The sequence below is a fragment of the Sminthopsis crassicaudata genome, chromosome 4 (assembly GCF_048593235.1).
Source record: "Sminthopsis crassicaudata isolate SCR6 chromosome 4, ASM4859323v1, whole genome shotgun sequence".
NCBI classification, from domain to species: Eukaryota; Metazoa; Chordata; class Mammalia; order Dasyuromorphia; family Dasyuridae; genus Sminthopsis; species Sminthopsis crassicaudata.
Window position 1 is genome coordinate 446,905,451 of NC_133620.1, and position 16,640 is coordinate 446,922,090.

A 16,640-nucleotide genomic window follows, 5' to 3' on the forward strand; every position below is an offset into this window, starting at 1 on the left:
ATGAGTACTATTTCCTTTTTAGAAATCTGGACTGGTTCCTCTTTTGATAACAACATTAAGATAAGCAATGAGGAATATTCATCCTCTGAATAGAATGTATCTGGATTTCATGGAAGAAATTAATAAATTAACTCATGTTAGTAGTTTGATAATTAGTTCAATGACTGTACCCCAAATGTTTAGACCAGTGAATTGATGTTAACTTGGATGAAGGCTTTTGTTTTAAAAAATAGTTTATTGAAGATATTTCCTTTTAAAAAATTACTGTCAATTACCCTATACCATTCTCTGCCTTTGTAAAAAGAAAAAAATATATATACTCAAGCAAAAGATATAAATAAATAAGAAAACTGCAGCAAATTGATCATGCCTGAAATATGTATGTCTTCCCCTGCACTTTTTGCTATTAAGTGGGAGGCATGTTTCATGATCAAGTTCTCTGAAATTATTTTTGGGTACTCCACTGCTCAGTTTGACAGTCTTTCAGTATTGTTTTCATTTTATTATTGAGGGTGTCATAAAAATTATTTTCATTCTGCCAACTTCATACTGTATCATTTTCTACAAGTCTTCCCGAGTTTCTCTGAATTCTTATTTGCTATTCCTTACAGTACAATAATATTCTATTTATCATATTTTTGAACTATTCTTAACTAATGGGCACATGCTTTCATTTTAAGTTTTATTATTATAAAAATTGCTTCTATAAATAGTTTTGTGTATATGGGTCTTTATTCTATGTCACTGATTTTTTTGTGGCTAACAATGTGACAATGTCTATACCTAATTTAGTCACTTCTTAAATGTAATCACAAATTGTTTTCCAGAATCTTGGACTAATTTATAGCTCCACCAATAATTCTTTAATTTGCCTGGCTTACCAAAACTCCTCTAGAAGGCACCACTTTTGTTATCATTTTTAGATTTAAGATTGTAGAGGAATCCCATAAGGCTTTCTTATTAGTTCCTAATTCAACATTTTAAAAAATCAATGATTTGCCTGAAGATAGAAAGATAGTATGGCATAGATTGGATCTGATGATGATGATGATGATGATGATGATGATGATGATGATGATGATGATGAAAAAAAAAACAGCTAATATTTATGTACCAGTTAAAGCTTGCAAAGCACTTCACCTTTGTGATCTCATTTAATCTTCATAATCACTCTGTAAAGTCAGAGGTATAATAATTACCATTTTCAAATAAAGTAACTAAGAGTGAGACAGATTGAGTGATTTGCCCATCTTAGAAGAACTAAGTATTTAAGGTAAGATCTGAACTCAAGTTTTCCTGACTCTAAGTCCAATAGCTTATCTACTGCTGTCCAAGAAAAACTGAATCAAAACTTGTCTCTAACTCTTTGTTGTGTGACTACTGACATCTCTTATCTTCCTTAATCTTGGGCAGAGTTCTAAGATTTTTCTACTAAGTCTTAAGGGTTTTAGTGGGTTATAAATTTAATCCATTAATTAGTTATAAATCAGTTTATTTTATGATATGATTACTGAAATAGCTAAAACAATCCAAGGTGGCATTAAACTACAACAAAAAATGAAAATACTATGTTGTGATCCATACTCAATTCCCACACTTCTCTCTCTGAATGCAGATGGCTCTCTTCATCACAAGACCATTGGTACTGACATGACACCTCACTGTTGAAAAGAGTCACATCTGTCAAAATTGATCATTGTATAGTCTTGTTTTGCTGTGTACAATGTGCTCCTAGTTCTACTCACTTCCACCAACAATGTGGTATTATGTAAGACTCTGGATCTTGAAAGATAGGAAGTAATAGTGGAAAGAGTGGAATAGGTTAGGTTCACAAGACAATAATCAGTGACTATCGTAATCTAATGTTTGATAAACCCAAAAATCCAGTTTCTGAGATAAAAACTCACTATTTGGCAAAAATTGCAGGGAAAATTAGAAATTAATGACAGAAACTAGGCATTGACACACACTTAACACCCTATACCAAAATAAAGTCAAAATGGGTTCATGATTTAGATATAAAGAGTGATACTATAAGAAAATTTAGAAGAATAAAGGATAGTCTATCTCTCAGAGCTATGGAAAAGGAGAATTTGTGGGCAAAGAAGAACTAGAGTAGATTACAGAATAGAAGGTAGATAATTTTGATTACATTAAATTTTTAAAGTTTTTATACAAAAAAACCAATGAACCAATGATTGTAAGAGAAGCAGTTAGCTGGGGGGGAAATCGTATATCCATGGGTTCTGATAAAGACCTCATTTCTAAAATATATAGAGATGACTCAAATTTGTAAGAATTCAAGCCATTCTCCAACTGATAAATGGTCAAAGGATATGAGCAGACAATTTTCAGATGAAGAAATTAAAACCATTTCTAATCATATGAAAAAATGCTCCAATTCACTATTGATTAGAGAAATACAAATTAAGACAAATCTGAGATACTACTATATACCTTTCAGATTGGCTAAGATGACAGGAAAAGATAATGATGAATGTTGGAGGGAATGTGGAAAAATTGGGACACTAATACATTGTATTTTCACTTTTTGTTGTAGTTTGCTTGCATTTTGTTTTCTTTCTCATTTTTTCCCTATTTTGAGCTGATTTTTCTTCTGTAGCATGACAATTGTGGAAATATGTATAGAAAAATTGCACATGTTTAACATATATTGGATTACTTGCCATCTAGTAGAAGGGGTGTGGGGAAAGGAGGGAAAAAAAATTGGAACACAAGCTTTTGCAAGGGTGAATGTTGAAAATTATCTACACATATGTTTTAATAATAAAAAGCTTCAATAAAATAAATAAATATAAATAACTGTGAGATAGGTACCATTAATATTCCCATGATACAAATGAGAAAATTGAAGCAGACATGTTAATCAGTTTGTCCCAGGTCACATAGTTCCTAGAAGCTGTATTTGAACTCTGGTCTCCCTAACTCAAAGTTCATTGCTTCATCCACTTCAATACAGAGTTGGTTTGTAACTCTTTTTCTGCTTTTTCCAATGCCTAAAGGCTTTCCAGTTCCCAAAAGAAGTGGGATGAGAGCCAGGGAGGATAACCTCAATCAGCAATCATAGTTGATTGAAAAGTTTGAGGTTTTTTAGAAAGTTACAACCAATTTCAATTTTTTAAAAAAGGCATAAAGATTTAAGTCATCCTCATTATAGCACTTGCCAACACATAATTAGTAGAAAATGACAGAGGCTGTAAATATATAATTAACTCTTCTTAATGCCTCCTTGCTTGTATTTTCAATCTCTTTATGTAGACAGTAGAACCAGTTGTCTGGGAGTCCCAAGCAACTAAAGATCTGTGATGATTGTATTAACACATTAAAAAAAACATACTTGTCCATGTGTAGTTATACAAATATACCCACACCTGTATAACAACTCCCTTATTAACCTTCAAAGGATTGATCCAGTCAAGTTTAAGTAGAATGTAAGTCTTCTGCAAAATCATGGACAAGGTCCAGAGATAGTCAAATCAGGTCCCCCAAAATTTCATGCATGTTCTTATATCATCTAATTTGGTTTGTCAGTATGTTTGTTGTATTGTTCATGTATATCCCATATCAGCCTATGAGATCAAGAGGTATGCATATGTAATTTCCCACTACTACCTAGTGTGAGATAGGGCATACAATGTGTACAAGCAACTAACTATTGAATGGAAATGATTAAATGAATGGATGATATTGACATTAATCAAGTAGATATGAAGCCTGAGCTAGACAAAAGAATAGAAATATATATGTATATATATATGATGTCTTTTGACATCAATATAGGATAGAAAAAAAGACACACACACACATGTATGTATATATATATATATATATATATAATCTTTTTAAGTAAGGTCAGACCTCAAATCTATGAGTGAGTTCAAATAGACAAGTTACATTCTAGAAGTGTAGAGTTAAAAAGCCATATAAAATACAAATCTTGACCCCCTACTAGAAATTGTTGAGAAGTTAGAAAAACAAAGGGATTCTAAAAGACCAGAGAGAGGTTAAGCATTGCTTCAATTCTTGGGGCAGAGTGGACAGATAGAGATTGAAAATGTCTCCTTAATGTTTTGGAATAGATTGTTGAGATGCTTTTAAACACTTAAAAAAGGAAGCAGTGATCCCTAGGAATTTGTATGGGTTCATTAAGAACACTTTAAGCCAAACTCAGCTAATCATTGTTTTTGAAATAGAGTTGATATCCTGTTTATTAAATAGCTGCAGATGCTGTAGTTAGAGGACATGGTCCAAATCCTAGCTCTGTCACTTGTTGCGTGACTTTGGGTGAACAAAGTCTCTCATTGCCTCTATTTTTTCTATTCTTATACTCTCTTCAACATTCTTTAAAGTGATTTATGGTATTACTATTGAAAATCTTCTATCCAAAGTCATCAAAAATTTCTTAATTGTCATATCTGATCATCTTCTAGTCCTAGTTCTTCTGGATCTCTTTCCTTCATTTGATATAGTTGACAATTGTCTCCACATTGCTATTATCTTTGAGTTTTCATTAAATTTCAAGATTTTCTTCTACTTCTTTTCTCTGTCTGACCACTCCTTCATATTCTCCTTTGTTTGACTCATCATTCATATCCTGTTCCCCAAAACTGTCTTTAGTCATCATCAGAATCAGAATCATCATCATTATTGTATTGTCATCATAGTTATTGTCTTCTCTATATCCATCTCTTTCTCTTCCTTCTCTTTTTTCTGTTTCCCTTGTTCCTTTCTTCCTTCTTTCTCTGCCTCTCTATATATCTCTTTCTTTGTTTCTTTCCTATTTCTCAGTCTTCTCTGTGTCTGACTTTCCATCTCTCTCTTCTCCTCATGAGTCTATGTCTCTTTCCTTGTCTGTGTATATTTCTGTCTCTGTCTCTATGTGGCTCTCTATCTTGTGTATGTGTTTGTGTGTCCGTGTGCACACACATGTCCTTATACATAGGTCTCTGTATGTTTTCTCTTTCACTGTCTCTGTCTCTCTGGCTCACTTTGTGTGTCTTTCTCACTCTCTTTGTCTCTTTAATTTCGCTTCCTCGTTAGGTATTGTAGTATTGGTAAAAGTAGACTTGGAGTCAATAAAGGCTTGACTATATGATCTTGGTCAAATAATTTAACTTTTCTGAGCATCAGTTTTATATATATAATAAGTTTAATGGCAAAGGCATTTTCTATCTCACATGTTTATCAAAAGGCAGTACATACAAAGGACTTTATAAATATCAGATATTATTATTGTTGTTATTATTGTTTTAATAGGTTGAAGGTCATTTAACTCAAGTTGTTTGACTGATATAGTAACCCCTCATAATAATGTTTTTTGTCCTTTTTTTTTTCCTGAGTTAATTGGGTTTAAGTGATTTGCCCAGGGTCACACACTAGGAAGTGTTAAAAGTATCTGCGATCATATTTGAACTCAGGTCCTCCTGACTTCAGGGCTGGTGCTTTATCCACTGCACCACCTAGGTGCCCCACCCCTCATAATAATGTAATTAAGTAACTCACTTAATATCTTGGACCTCAGTTTCCTTATGTATAAAACAAAGAGATTTAATTAGATTGCTTGTGAGGTTCCTTCAGCATCTAAACCATTGATCCTGTGCTCCTGGGAAGGTACAGCTCTGTCCTAGTTTGTCCTGTTCATCTCATATTACCATAGGATCATAGATTTACTTGTTAAGATTCTTACAAGATGCCAAGTCACCTAACATTTAGGAATGGTAGGGATACATAAGACCATTTTGTTGACTCCACTTTTTAAAAATAAATGAGAAAGCTGAGACGGAGAGTACTGAACTTGCCCACAGTCACACAGGTAGCAAGTGGCAGATCTTTTTGATGCCCCATTGAAGAAGGTTATTGGGCACCCAGAACTTTTCCAGAGAAAGAAGATTTGGGTGCTGAATGAACATGGATTCATCTTCTGTAATGATGCATTGAGAGAAATGAGAAGGTTTAGTTGACAGGGGAGAAAAAAAGATTTAAGGGTGACAAGACAGCTGCCTTCAAGTATTAGAAAGGATGTCTTTTGGAGGATGCATTGGCTCCCAGGATCAAACTTAGAAACAATGGGCAATAGCTATGCAGTTTGAGCTAAATAGAAGTTAAGAGTTATAGAGTTAAGGTTTAGGCTTAATGTAAGTCAAAACTTCCTTACAGGCAGGGATGTATAAAAGTCAAAGGATGTTTGAGAAAACAAATTTCCTTCCCTGAAAGTCTTCTTGAGAAGGTTGAAGGATCATTTGCCAACTGCAGTAGAGGAGGGATTCTTGTCTTGGTAGGCAGTTTGGCCCAGTTTGGAGTGATGCCTTCTGAGATTACATCCCACTCTGAGATTCTGTGATCCTAAGATTATCCAGGAGACCTGAAGATTTCTCTGGTGTTTGGGAAATGAGTGATTGGAAAATGTCTGATTAATGACCGGTACTATTTGAGTCTTGCTCATAGTTCTTAATCCAGTCATTCCTGACTCCTTCCTGGAAGTGAATAGGGTTAAAACTGCTGGATAATTGAGAATTATACAGATTTTACTTACACATACACATACATACACACACACACACACACACACAAATGCACACACATACACACGGACAAGCAGTGTCCCAAAACTTAAACTGTACTAAGAATAATACTTTGGGGTGATCTTGTGGATACGTACTATGTTAGGAGCTCTCTTGAATAATCTCTGGGCAACCAAGTCAGGGAAGTAGAATTGTCTCTACATTCTAGAGCCCTTGTTTGGAAGGCAGCTGCCAACTGCCATGGAGGAACCACTTAATTAGAAGTAGAACTCCAGAGGAGATGTGCAACTTCCTGAGTGGCAAACAGTTTGACTGGAATCTATTTTGGTCAGAATTAGAATGTTCTCTCCATGAACAGGACGGAGCAGTGTGAGTAGAAGAAAACAGAACTAGATTGAGAATTAGGAGATCTTAGTTCTTATCCTCATTTTATCACTTACTCATACCCCTTGCTATGTGAACTCATACAAGTTAATTCTCTTGGTCTCAGTTTCCACATCTATAAAATTGGGTAGCTTAAGACTAAATCCTACTTAGAATTCCTTCTTGCTCTTGATTCTGTATGAAGATTTAGGGATAGAACTTTATGGCTTCTCTAGACCTAAATTTCTCCATCTAAAAAAATGGATAGTTTTTTTTTTTTTTTTTTTCCCTAAAAACTGGACTAAGTGGTCTTCAAGATTGCTTCTAGCTCAGCAATTCTCTCTGAAGTCAAGCCCTAGGAGAGTGTGAGGATGTAAACAAATGAAAGGTATCTTAGTTACTTTAAGATATGGAATGAAAATTTCCCAGTATCTGAATCCAGATCCACCCAGCAGATTGGGGAGACACCAAGCTAAGGATTTCACATCTTGATGATCATTCTTTTGTCTCTGGCTCCTTTGAGACCAATTCATCCTTAAATCAGGGATATGCTGAATGTAACCTATCTAAAGGAGGAAGAATGCCTTTCTTTTTCAAGATGAAAAAATATTATTAGGTATATTGCTCATCACCCACAAATCCCTAGGCAAGAAAATGGCAGAAAAAACTAGAACCCAAGGGGAAGGCTAGAACTGAGTACCATTCCTAAGGTATGGAAATGCCCATCAAAGAAAGTGAGATTCTTATTTCTCTTTTTTGTTGGTTTTGTGGGTGTTTTTTTTTTTTTTTTTTTTTTTTTTTTTTTTTTTTTTTTTTTTTAAGAGAGGCTTGCCAAAGATCTCTCCTTCCTTGACTACCAAATCAGAATTAGGACCCAGAGCTGCAGAATCTTAGGTTGCCCCTCCCCAAAGCTTCAACCTATCTCAAGTTCCAAAAAGACAAATTGGAAGGTGACCTCCAGGCCCATTAAGAAACCAGGCAAAACTCTGTTTTCTCTGTCTCTGTCTGCAGCACCCTCGCCCAGGAAGCAAAGACCAGTTAATTGTATGGTAAGAGCTATGTACTAGTGGAGTATCTAATGTAGCATGTAATTGCTGGGTAAATAAATACAGGGCTATTTCCAGCTCTCAGCCCAGTGCTGCATGGTGGGTAATTATGTTTCTGGACCTGCTTGCTGCAATTTCTAAGCAATTGCTTCAAGTCCTGATAGTGCCAGTCTCCCCCCCCCCCCACCAACCCCATCCTCGTTGGGATGAGCTGGACTATTTGGTTCTGATGGAGAAGAGAGTCTGTGGCACCATCCAAGCTCCCAGAGGCCCAATGGCCATGCAGCTGTTTCATTGGCTTGTTGCCCTGGGATTCCCTAGAATACCCTGTTATCCTATCTTCCTCAGACCCAGTGTTTTAGCTACTCTCAGGACTTATCCAAGCTTTCCTTGGACCTGTTCCTTCCCACCACTCTGAAGCCAAACCAGCTGCCTCAGCATAGGATTTTGCCTTCCACCTCATCTCTGATTCTTCTTTCCCATTCTGGAGCTCTTTGTTGCTTTGTCTCTTTTTCTTGTACACCTCCTGGTCCTTTTGTCTTGTCCATTAAGTCATGCCCTAATTTTTGAGTCTTGTTTTAAGAGGGTTTCCATTTCTAACAAGTGACTAGGATCTGTGGAAGTGGAGAGAGAAGTATAAGAAGGTATATGTTGGGGAATGGAAAGGCCACTAAAGATGCAATCCCTGGGAAGTAAGGAAGGTTTGAGCTATAGCTATTCAGAGGCACACTGCTGAATGTGCCCGAAGCATTGGCTAGTTAAGCTGGTCTGGTTTGGGGCAGATCCCTACAGACAGATCCTGCTTCAAAGAATCTCTCCCCCCATTCTCCCTCCCCTGCCAAATGCCTGAGACCAAAATCCCTCTCTCTGCACTGACAGAGTCCTACACATTGCATGGAATATTAAGTTGCTTGGGTACTGGCTGGCAGTGCCAATCAATCAGCTTAGTCGAGGCTGCTGGGAGATGGATGGCGGGCAGCCGATGTGAAGGCTTCGTGCTGAAGTCCTCTGTGAGTGTGTGCACAAATACGTGATTATACATATCTCTGTATATGTGTATCTGTATGCATGTGCGTACATGTATGTATTTCTTCATTTCGAAGGCACCCATTGGTGAATATTCTATCATTCTGTCAGGCTACCAGTTTTCGGGGGAAATATGACAATAATGACTTATTTTACAAATACAAAGGGCTTTGAAGCCTTTTGCCATTTGTTATCTCTTTTGTCACTTATAACAAACCCATGAGGAAAGTAGAAAAGCCATTATTATGCCCATTTTATAGAAGAAAATCAATCTCAGGTTAGAAGAAGCAACATGTCCTAGTCTGCCTTTAGCTTCATAGATTGTGAGAATTGAGCTGTATGTCAGAGCTCATCCAATCTCTATCTGAGCAGAAATCTCTTCAACCTCATTGATAAATCAGAAATCATTTATTAAGTTCCTACTATGCACAAGACAACTGTGCTAGACACTGGGCCTATCAAGACAAAAATCGAGATATGGGGAACTTACATTCTACCTTGAGAGTATGTATGTTTACATACATAGGGATATTATAGAATAGGTTTTAAATAAATAAAAGATAATTTGGGAAGCAACTAATATTTAGTGGGACTGGGAAAGGCCTTATGCAAAACATAGTCCTGTATGTTCTAAAAGGCAGAGGTGAAGGGGGGTATTCCTCACAAAGACACAGATGAGAAAAGGATAAGGAACCATCCAACCTCTCAGTGAACATCTCTCTTGATGAGAAATCTAAGGCAGCCTGTTTTACTTTGGGATAGTATGAATACCTTAACTTAGAACCTCTGCAGATTTCTCTCCAACTTCGACTTATTACTTCCCTTCTGCTTTCTGGAGCCAAGCAGAAAAAGGCTCACTCTTCTTCATGGCAGTCCTCAGAATTCTTGATTTCAATTGAATTCAAGAAACATTTCTTAGCATATTCTCTGTTCAAGCAGGGTAGTAGGGACAAAGGATGCAGAGACAGAAAACCAGTCCTCCCGTCAAGAAGTTTACCATCTACTGGGTGGATATAATAAGCATTCATGGCTAAAAAATGGACTCCGAAAAGTAAATACAGAGTATACATGTATAAGCTTATTTCAGGAGAGGGAGAACACCAACAAGTGGGAGAAATTGAGGAAAGCCTTTTCTAGAAGGAGACATCTAATAAATTGGAAATTACTTAAAAACTATAATCTTTCCTCTCTTCCCTTCTCCCTCCTCTTCCCCCTCTCCTCTTTTCCCTTTCCTTTCCTCCTCTCCTTTCCTTTCTCCTTCCTCTTCCCTTCCCTTCCCTTCCTTCCTCCTCCCTTCCCTCCCCCTTCTCTTCCCTCCCATCTTCTCTTTTCCTCCCTATCCTGTCTATCTCAATCACCTTCCTCTGAACACATTCCATTTTTCTTTGAGTTTCCTTCTTAAGTCAAGGGATGCTGAACTGAACACAGCATCGACCCAATTTACATCAAACCCAGTCCCCCATGTGGTCTGCGGGAGCTGAGTCCAACAGAAGGATCACTTTCCTGTTTGAGATGTCATACCTTTTCTCCCGTGGACACTCTGTTTCTATTTGTATGGTCTAAGATCATGTTTATTGTTTGAACAGAACAATCAGGAGGTTTGGAAACCTTGAAGCTAAGCTTGTTTCAGTGCTTTCTGTTAAAAAACCATCTAGATGGCTCAGTACTTAACCTGGACTCAGAAAGGCCAAAGTTCAAATAGGACTTCAGATATTTCTTAGCTGTATGAGAAGGGGCAAGTCACTTAACCTGTTTGCCTCAGTATACTCATCTGTAACAAGATGCAATAACAGTAGCCACTTCCTGAGATTGTGGTGAGGATCATGAGATACTCTTTAGTGCTTAGCATAGAATCACACATAATATGTGCTACATAATATATGCTCGGTGTTTGTTTCCTTCACATCTACCTTCTGACATTTCTCTCCCTGTCCTAGGGACTCAGAATTCCTTCTGTATCCCTGACTCAGTTTGTTTCTTACAGCCTCTCCTTCCCCAAATTTTCCCACCTTAGGAAATGACATGTATGGCAGTGGGCAAGTAGTATAACATCCTTGTATCTCAGTTTCCCCAGTGCAAAATGAGGGAGTTAGAGTAAATGGCCTCTGAGATCCCGAGGAGCCTCTGAGCTAATAACCCACGTGCTAAGCCTCTTCCACTGTACCCACCATCACTATTTACTTAACCTGTGTCTCATGTCTTTGGGCCCTATATATTTCTAGGTGACATTTAACGAGTCAATTAAACAAGACTTCACTAAGTTCTTTGTGCTGATGAATCAAATCATGAGAAATTGGTGCCCAAAGGTTTGTTACTGAATATAATGCATTAACATAGGTTAACAGGTGCTTTTTGCTAGGTAAAGGCCAAGACCAAAAAAGTCATTTTAATAGTGAGTAGCACTTGGGGACAGCTGTGTGGTTCAGTGGATAGAGCGCCTGGCCTGAAGTCAGGAAGATGGGAGTTCAAATTCAGTCTCAAACACTTACTAGCAGGGCAAATCATTTAACCTGTTGGCTTTAAGGGAAGGGAATTGCAAATAGTTCCAGTATCTTGGCCAAGAAAACCTCAACTGGGATTAGGCCCAAGTACAAAGAGGTGAACATGACTGAGCAACAAGTCTTTAAAGATGTAGATTCAGATTCTGCCTCAGTCATTTATTCTCTCTATGAACTTGTGGAAGACTTTTTACTTCCTTGCCACGGTTTTCTCAAGTGCACAGGGAGCTTATGAGTACTTACAAAGAGGAAGCAGACATCAGTAAGGATTGTCATTGACTCATTAACATTCTTTTATGAAATAGATTTTAAACTAGAGGTTTACTAGCTATAAATGGCAGAACAGCCTAGTGAAAAGATCTTTGTACTTGGAATCAGAAGAGAACTTCCCCCCTCTCCATGTGACAAGGCATTCGGTTGCTCTGGGAGCATCAGTTTCCTTACTTGTAAAATGTGGATAATAATCACCCCAGTATTTCCCCTCCAGGATGGCTATGAAAGCAAAGGGAGACACAGATTTATATATATTTTTGTTAACTTTATAGGAGAGGGATGGAGTGGGAGCTGCCATTTCATTAGGAGAGATAATACCTGAAGGGGGAAACTTTGTCCATCAATTTTGGTTGACACTATTTTTTTGCAATTTATATTCTAAGGGAATTGTCTTGGGTTGGGGGTTGCATGAAGTGGTTTATTTTTGTCCAACGGATAAGTGGTCAGCAGAGATCTGAGGCAGGACCCCTCCCCCCTCCCTGTGTGTGTCCACACACAACTCTGAAGATGTGTCACACCCTCTAATTCACTGTGGCAGTCTGAATGCCCTCTTTCACACATTTGTAGTGGCCTTCTCAGAGCCTCCAGTCTGGGGAAGGGGTGTGTGTGTGTGTGTGTGTGTGTGTGTGTGTGTGTGTGTGTGTGAATTTGTGTGTGTGTGTGCCCACTCAAGAAATGCACAGAATTTTTATATTCCAATGACCCATAACCCAACAAGGAAAGTCAAACTTCAGAATGAGCTCAGCCTTTCCTGATCTTCCCAGATGCCAGCACTCCCAGCTGAGAGATTTCTCACCCTTCAAAGTCCTTGTTTTTATTTTGCATATATGTCATTGTGTATAAGTTATCCCCCCTCTTTTTCCCCCCTATATACACACACATGAAATGAAGGAAATGAATATTTCATTTTCATCTTTTTATTCCTGTGCCTGGAACACAGTAGGTATTTAAAAGAAAAAAAAGAGAGAGAGATTGACCAAAAACAAGTATGTTACTGATCAATGTTAACTGCTTGATCAGTAACATACTTGGTTTTGGCCAATCTCTCTCTTTTTCTCTCTGTCTCAAATGGGATTACGCCCTAGTACAAAGAAGTAGATATGACAGAATAACAACTCTTTAAAGATGTGGATTCAGATTCTGTCTCAGTCATTTATTCTTTCTATGAACTTGTGTGTCTGTCTTTGTCTCTGTCTCTTCCTCTCTCTGTCTTTGTCTCTGTCTTTCTGTCTCCCTCTATCCCCCCTCCTTCTCTTCTTTTCTCTGTCTTTCTGCCTCTCTCTTTCTCTCTCTTTCTCCTTCCCTCCCTCCCTTTCTGTCTCTGCTTCTTCCCTCCTCCTCACTCTCTTCATGTTTCTATGGGTTTATTTCTATGCTTCCATATATCTCTCTGAGTAAATATTTGTTTGTGTCTGCATCTGAATGTTTGTTTTTCTGTCATTTTCTTGTCTCTCTGTTTCTGTCATTTTCCTGTCTCTCTGCCTCTGTCTCTATCTGTCTGTCTATCTCTTTCTCTTCCCCTTCCCCCTTCTCTCTGTCTTTGTCTCTCTGTCTCTGTCTCTCTTCTTCTGTCTGTGTGTTTCTCTCTGGGTCTCCCTCATGCTTTGTATCATTCTCTCTGTCTCCATATGAATGCATCTGGCTCGATTTCTCCCTTCCTGCCTCTCTGATGCATCTCCATGCGTGTGTTGATTTCAATGTCTCTCGCCATGGCTTTCTGTCTCAGCGTGTCTGCACGCCTGGCTGTCTCTTCCCCTGGGTTTTTTGATCTGCCCTTCCTCTTTGCCTCCACATTTCTTTCCACATTTTCAGATACCTTCTTATCTCTATCTGCCACCTGTCACCATAGGTCCTCCATGATTTGCCAAGCCTTTCCTAGAAGCTTTAATGGAAAGAGACTTGGAGGAAGGCTTCCTCTATCAACCAAGGGCAGAGTTTCTAGCTCCTTCTCCTTGCCATTCCTCCCTCCCCCTCTCCATCTTCCCAGTTCTGAGATACTGTGAATGTCTTTCCAATAGAATCAGTGACTTTGACACTGAACATCTTCCTCAGACACTTGAGGACATGGCAGACAGAGACCAAACAAATGAGATGTCTTGCCTAGCAACCCAGCCCTGTGGGAAATGCAGAGAAACTGCAGGGAGCCTGGACTGGCCTTTTGCTGGGTCGTTCCCATTCAGTCATCGTGCATGGGAAAATTTGGAGTCCTAGCCATGCAGAAGTTCTCATTTTATCAATTCTTGGGATCATAAAATCCTAAAATGCAAGATGAGAGGAACCCTTAGAGATTATTTAGCCCAATGTCCTGTTTTTACAGTAGGGGAAACTGAGGCCTAGAAAAGTGTCCAAAGTCACATAGGCAGTTAAGAACACAGCATTTAAAAAGTAGATTTAGAAATCAGAGAGCCTAGAGGCTATCCTCTGCTAGTGACCTTCTGGTTCAATACCCTCATTGTAAAGATAGGGAAACAGAGGCCCAGAGAGGTCACATAGGGATGGAATGGCAGAAGGAAAATTTGAACCTATATCCTTCAATTCGCCAGATAGGGCTTAGAGTCCAGAAAGACCTGAATTCAAATCCTACCTTAAACACTTACTAGATATATTGCCTTGGGTAAATCACAATATATTTGCCTCAGTTTCCTCATCTATTAAATGGCACCTACCCACTAGGATTGTCATGAAGGTAAAAATGAAATAATATTTCAAAAGGTGTTAGCACAAGTCCTGGCACAGATTAGGCACTATATAAATGCTAGCTGTTATTATTATTACTCTGATTCTTTCCACAATATTGCCACTGTCTCCTCACAACTAACACCACCACTATATGTGGCCTATGTCTCATTCTGATTTTAGGTAGGATTCTTCCTCCTACCAAAACAATTCTGTCCCTTTCTACTCAGTAAAATCAAAATTCCTTTCACTAGGGACCAATTCATTCATGCTACAATTAAAGATTAAGTTCCCTGTGAGTAAGACATTTAAACTCACTTTCAGAGGTAACGAGCTAAAGCTAAAGAGCCTTTTCTAAGAGCAATTCTTCTAAGGGAAAGAGATGATTCAAGTTCAGGGAATCACAGATTTAGAATTGGAAGAAAACTCCTAGTTCCTCTCATCTCATCCCATTCTCCCATGAAGAAAGCAAGTGCTGGAGAGATGCAATCACTTGTCCAAAGTCCCACAGATAAGCTGGAGTGGCAGGATTCAAACCCTGGGTCTGGCTCCAAAACTAAATATCTTCATGCTCCATCACTCTACTACCTCTCTAGGGAATGGGTTGGGGGAGAGGTTGAGAGAATGTGAGAAGGGTTGATAAAAAAGAAGTCCCAAGACAAATACTATCTATTTTCCCAATTCTCCCTAGAGTCTGCCCTGGGATCAGGGCCCTCTGTCAGACATCCATATTTAATGTGCTTCAGTCATTGTTCTGGGTTAATTGGCTTGGACAGAGCAGTCCCTAGGAAATGCCCCTGATAGAACTGACAAGCCTCTTTGGCGCACAAAATATTTCTGGCTTAAAGCTCCCTAATACTCCCCGTTTGCTGGATGGTCGATGAAGACAACAGAGCCAGGATACAGCTGCAGATCACTTGTAACGCAAATACCAGAGGCCAGCTGCCCAACTTAATGAAATTCCGAGCATCCTTTTTGAGATTCCAGCAGCATTGCCATGTCGAGGTTAAATTATAAGTTGATGATGACAAGCAGACGCTCTGAAAATGTCAAAATTAGCATGACTGAGTACACAGAGATGCTCCCTCCTCCAGCTCATAGTCTGGGCACGATCACAGGGCCTGGTTTTTAGCTCTAGTATATAGCTTTCCCCCTTACCCATCTTCCTAAAGAGCAAGGTTCTCTCTCTGATCCTCCCTGAAACCCACTCTTGGACAAGAATCAAATCAATTAATTCACACTAGATCATTCACAGAGGTCAGAGATGGACTTTAGGGACCATCCAGTCCACCTGCTTCATTTTAATTCCATTCATTTCATCAAGCATTTATTAGGTGCCTTATATTACTCTTTTCACTGTTCTACCACTGTCTCCTAATGTCACCAAGGATAAATGGCTAACATAGCTCTTCTGCTTTTAGGGATTCTTCTTCCCGCCCCCCCTCCCCCCAAAAAATGTGGGATTTTTGTAGTAGCATCCAGTAGAAACCTGCTTAGTAAAATCAAAACTCTTTTAATTAGGGACAGATTTGTTCATGCTTTTAGCTGACATTTGATTGTATCTGATTCTTTAGAGGTTTTCTTGGCAAGAGTGGTTTGCCATTTTCTTCTCTGGCTCATTTTACAGATGAGGAAACTGAGGCAAACAATTAAATGACTTAGCCAGGGTCACACAGTAAGTGTCGGAAGTAGGATTAAAACTCAGTTCCTTCCTGACTTTAGACCTAGATCTCCTGTCTACTTTGACATCTAGCTGCAACTTACTCATGGTAAAAGTAAAAATTACAGGAATGAGAAAACTATGAGGTTCTAGTCAATGAAGAGCTGCTTTTGGTATCAGGAAAACCTGGGTTCAAGTCTCTTTTCTGACTCCGTGACCTTAGGTCCTTTCTTTAAAACCCAATGTACTCCAGCTACCTTTATCTGTAAAACAAGGTTAATGATAATTTTAGAACATTTGCTAAACTTTATTGGTTGATGATAAATAGTAGGAGTAGCAGCAGCAGCAGAAGTATTACTACTAATTAGTATTGCTACTAATAGTAGTAATAATAGCAGTGGTAATAGTAGAAGCAGAAGTAACAGTAGTAGCAGTTATTAGCAATAATAGCAGCAGTAGTAGTAGCAGCAGCAGCAGTCCCCAGGAATATAATACTAATAGTAGTATTCAGCAGCAATAGTCAGCAGCAGTAATAACAATCATCATCAGCAGCAGT

At 38.5% G+C, this 16,640-nt stretch overlaps 1 long non-coding RNA gene across 1 annotated transcript in view; it reads left to right on the forward strand.

The window, feature by feature from the left end:
• Positions 1 to 1,215: 1,215 nt before the first annotated feature.
• Positions 1,216 to 16,640, forward strand: part of LOC141540030 (uncharacterized) — a 50,037-nt gene continuing 34,612 nt past the window's right edge. The window contains exon 1 of the long non-coding RNA XR_012481449.1: positions 1,216 to 1,273. This is a non-coding gene — a long non-coding RNA (uncharacterized LOC141540030). The remainder of the gene's footprint in view (positions 1,274 to 16,640) is intronic.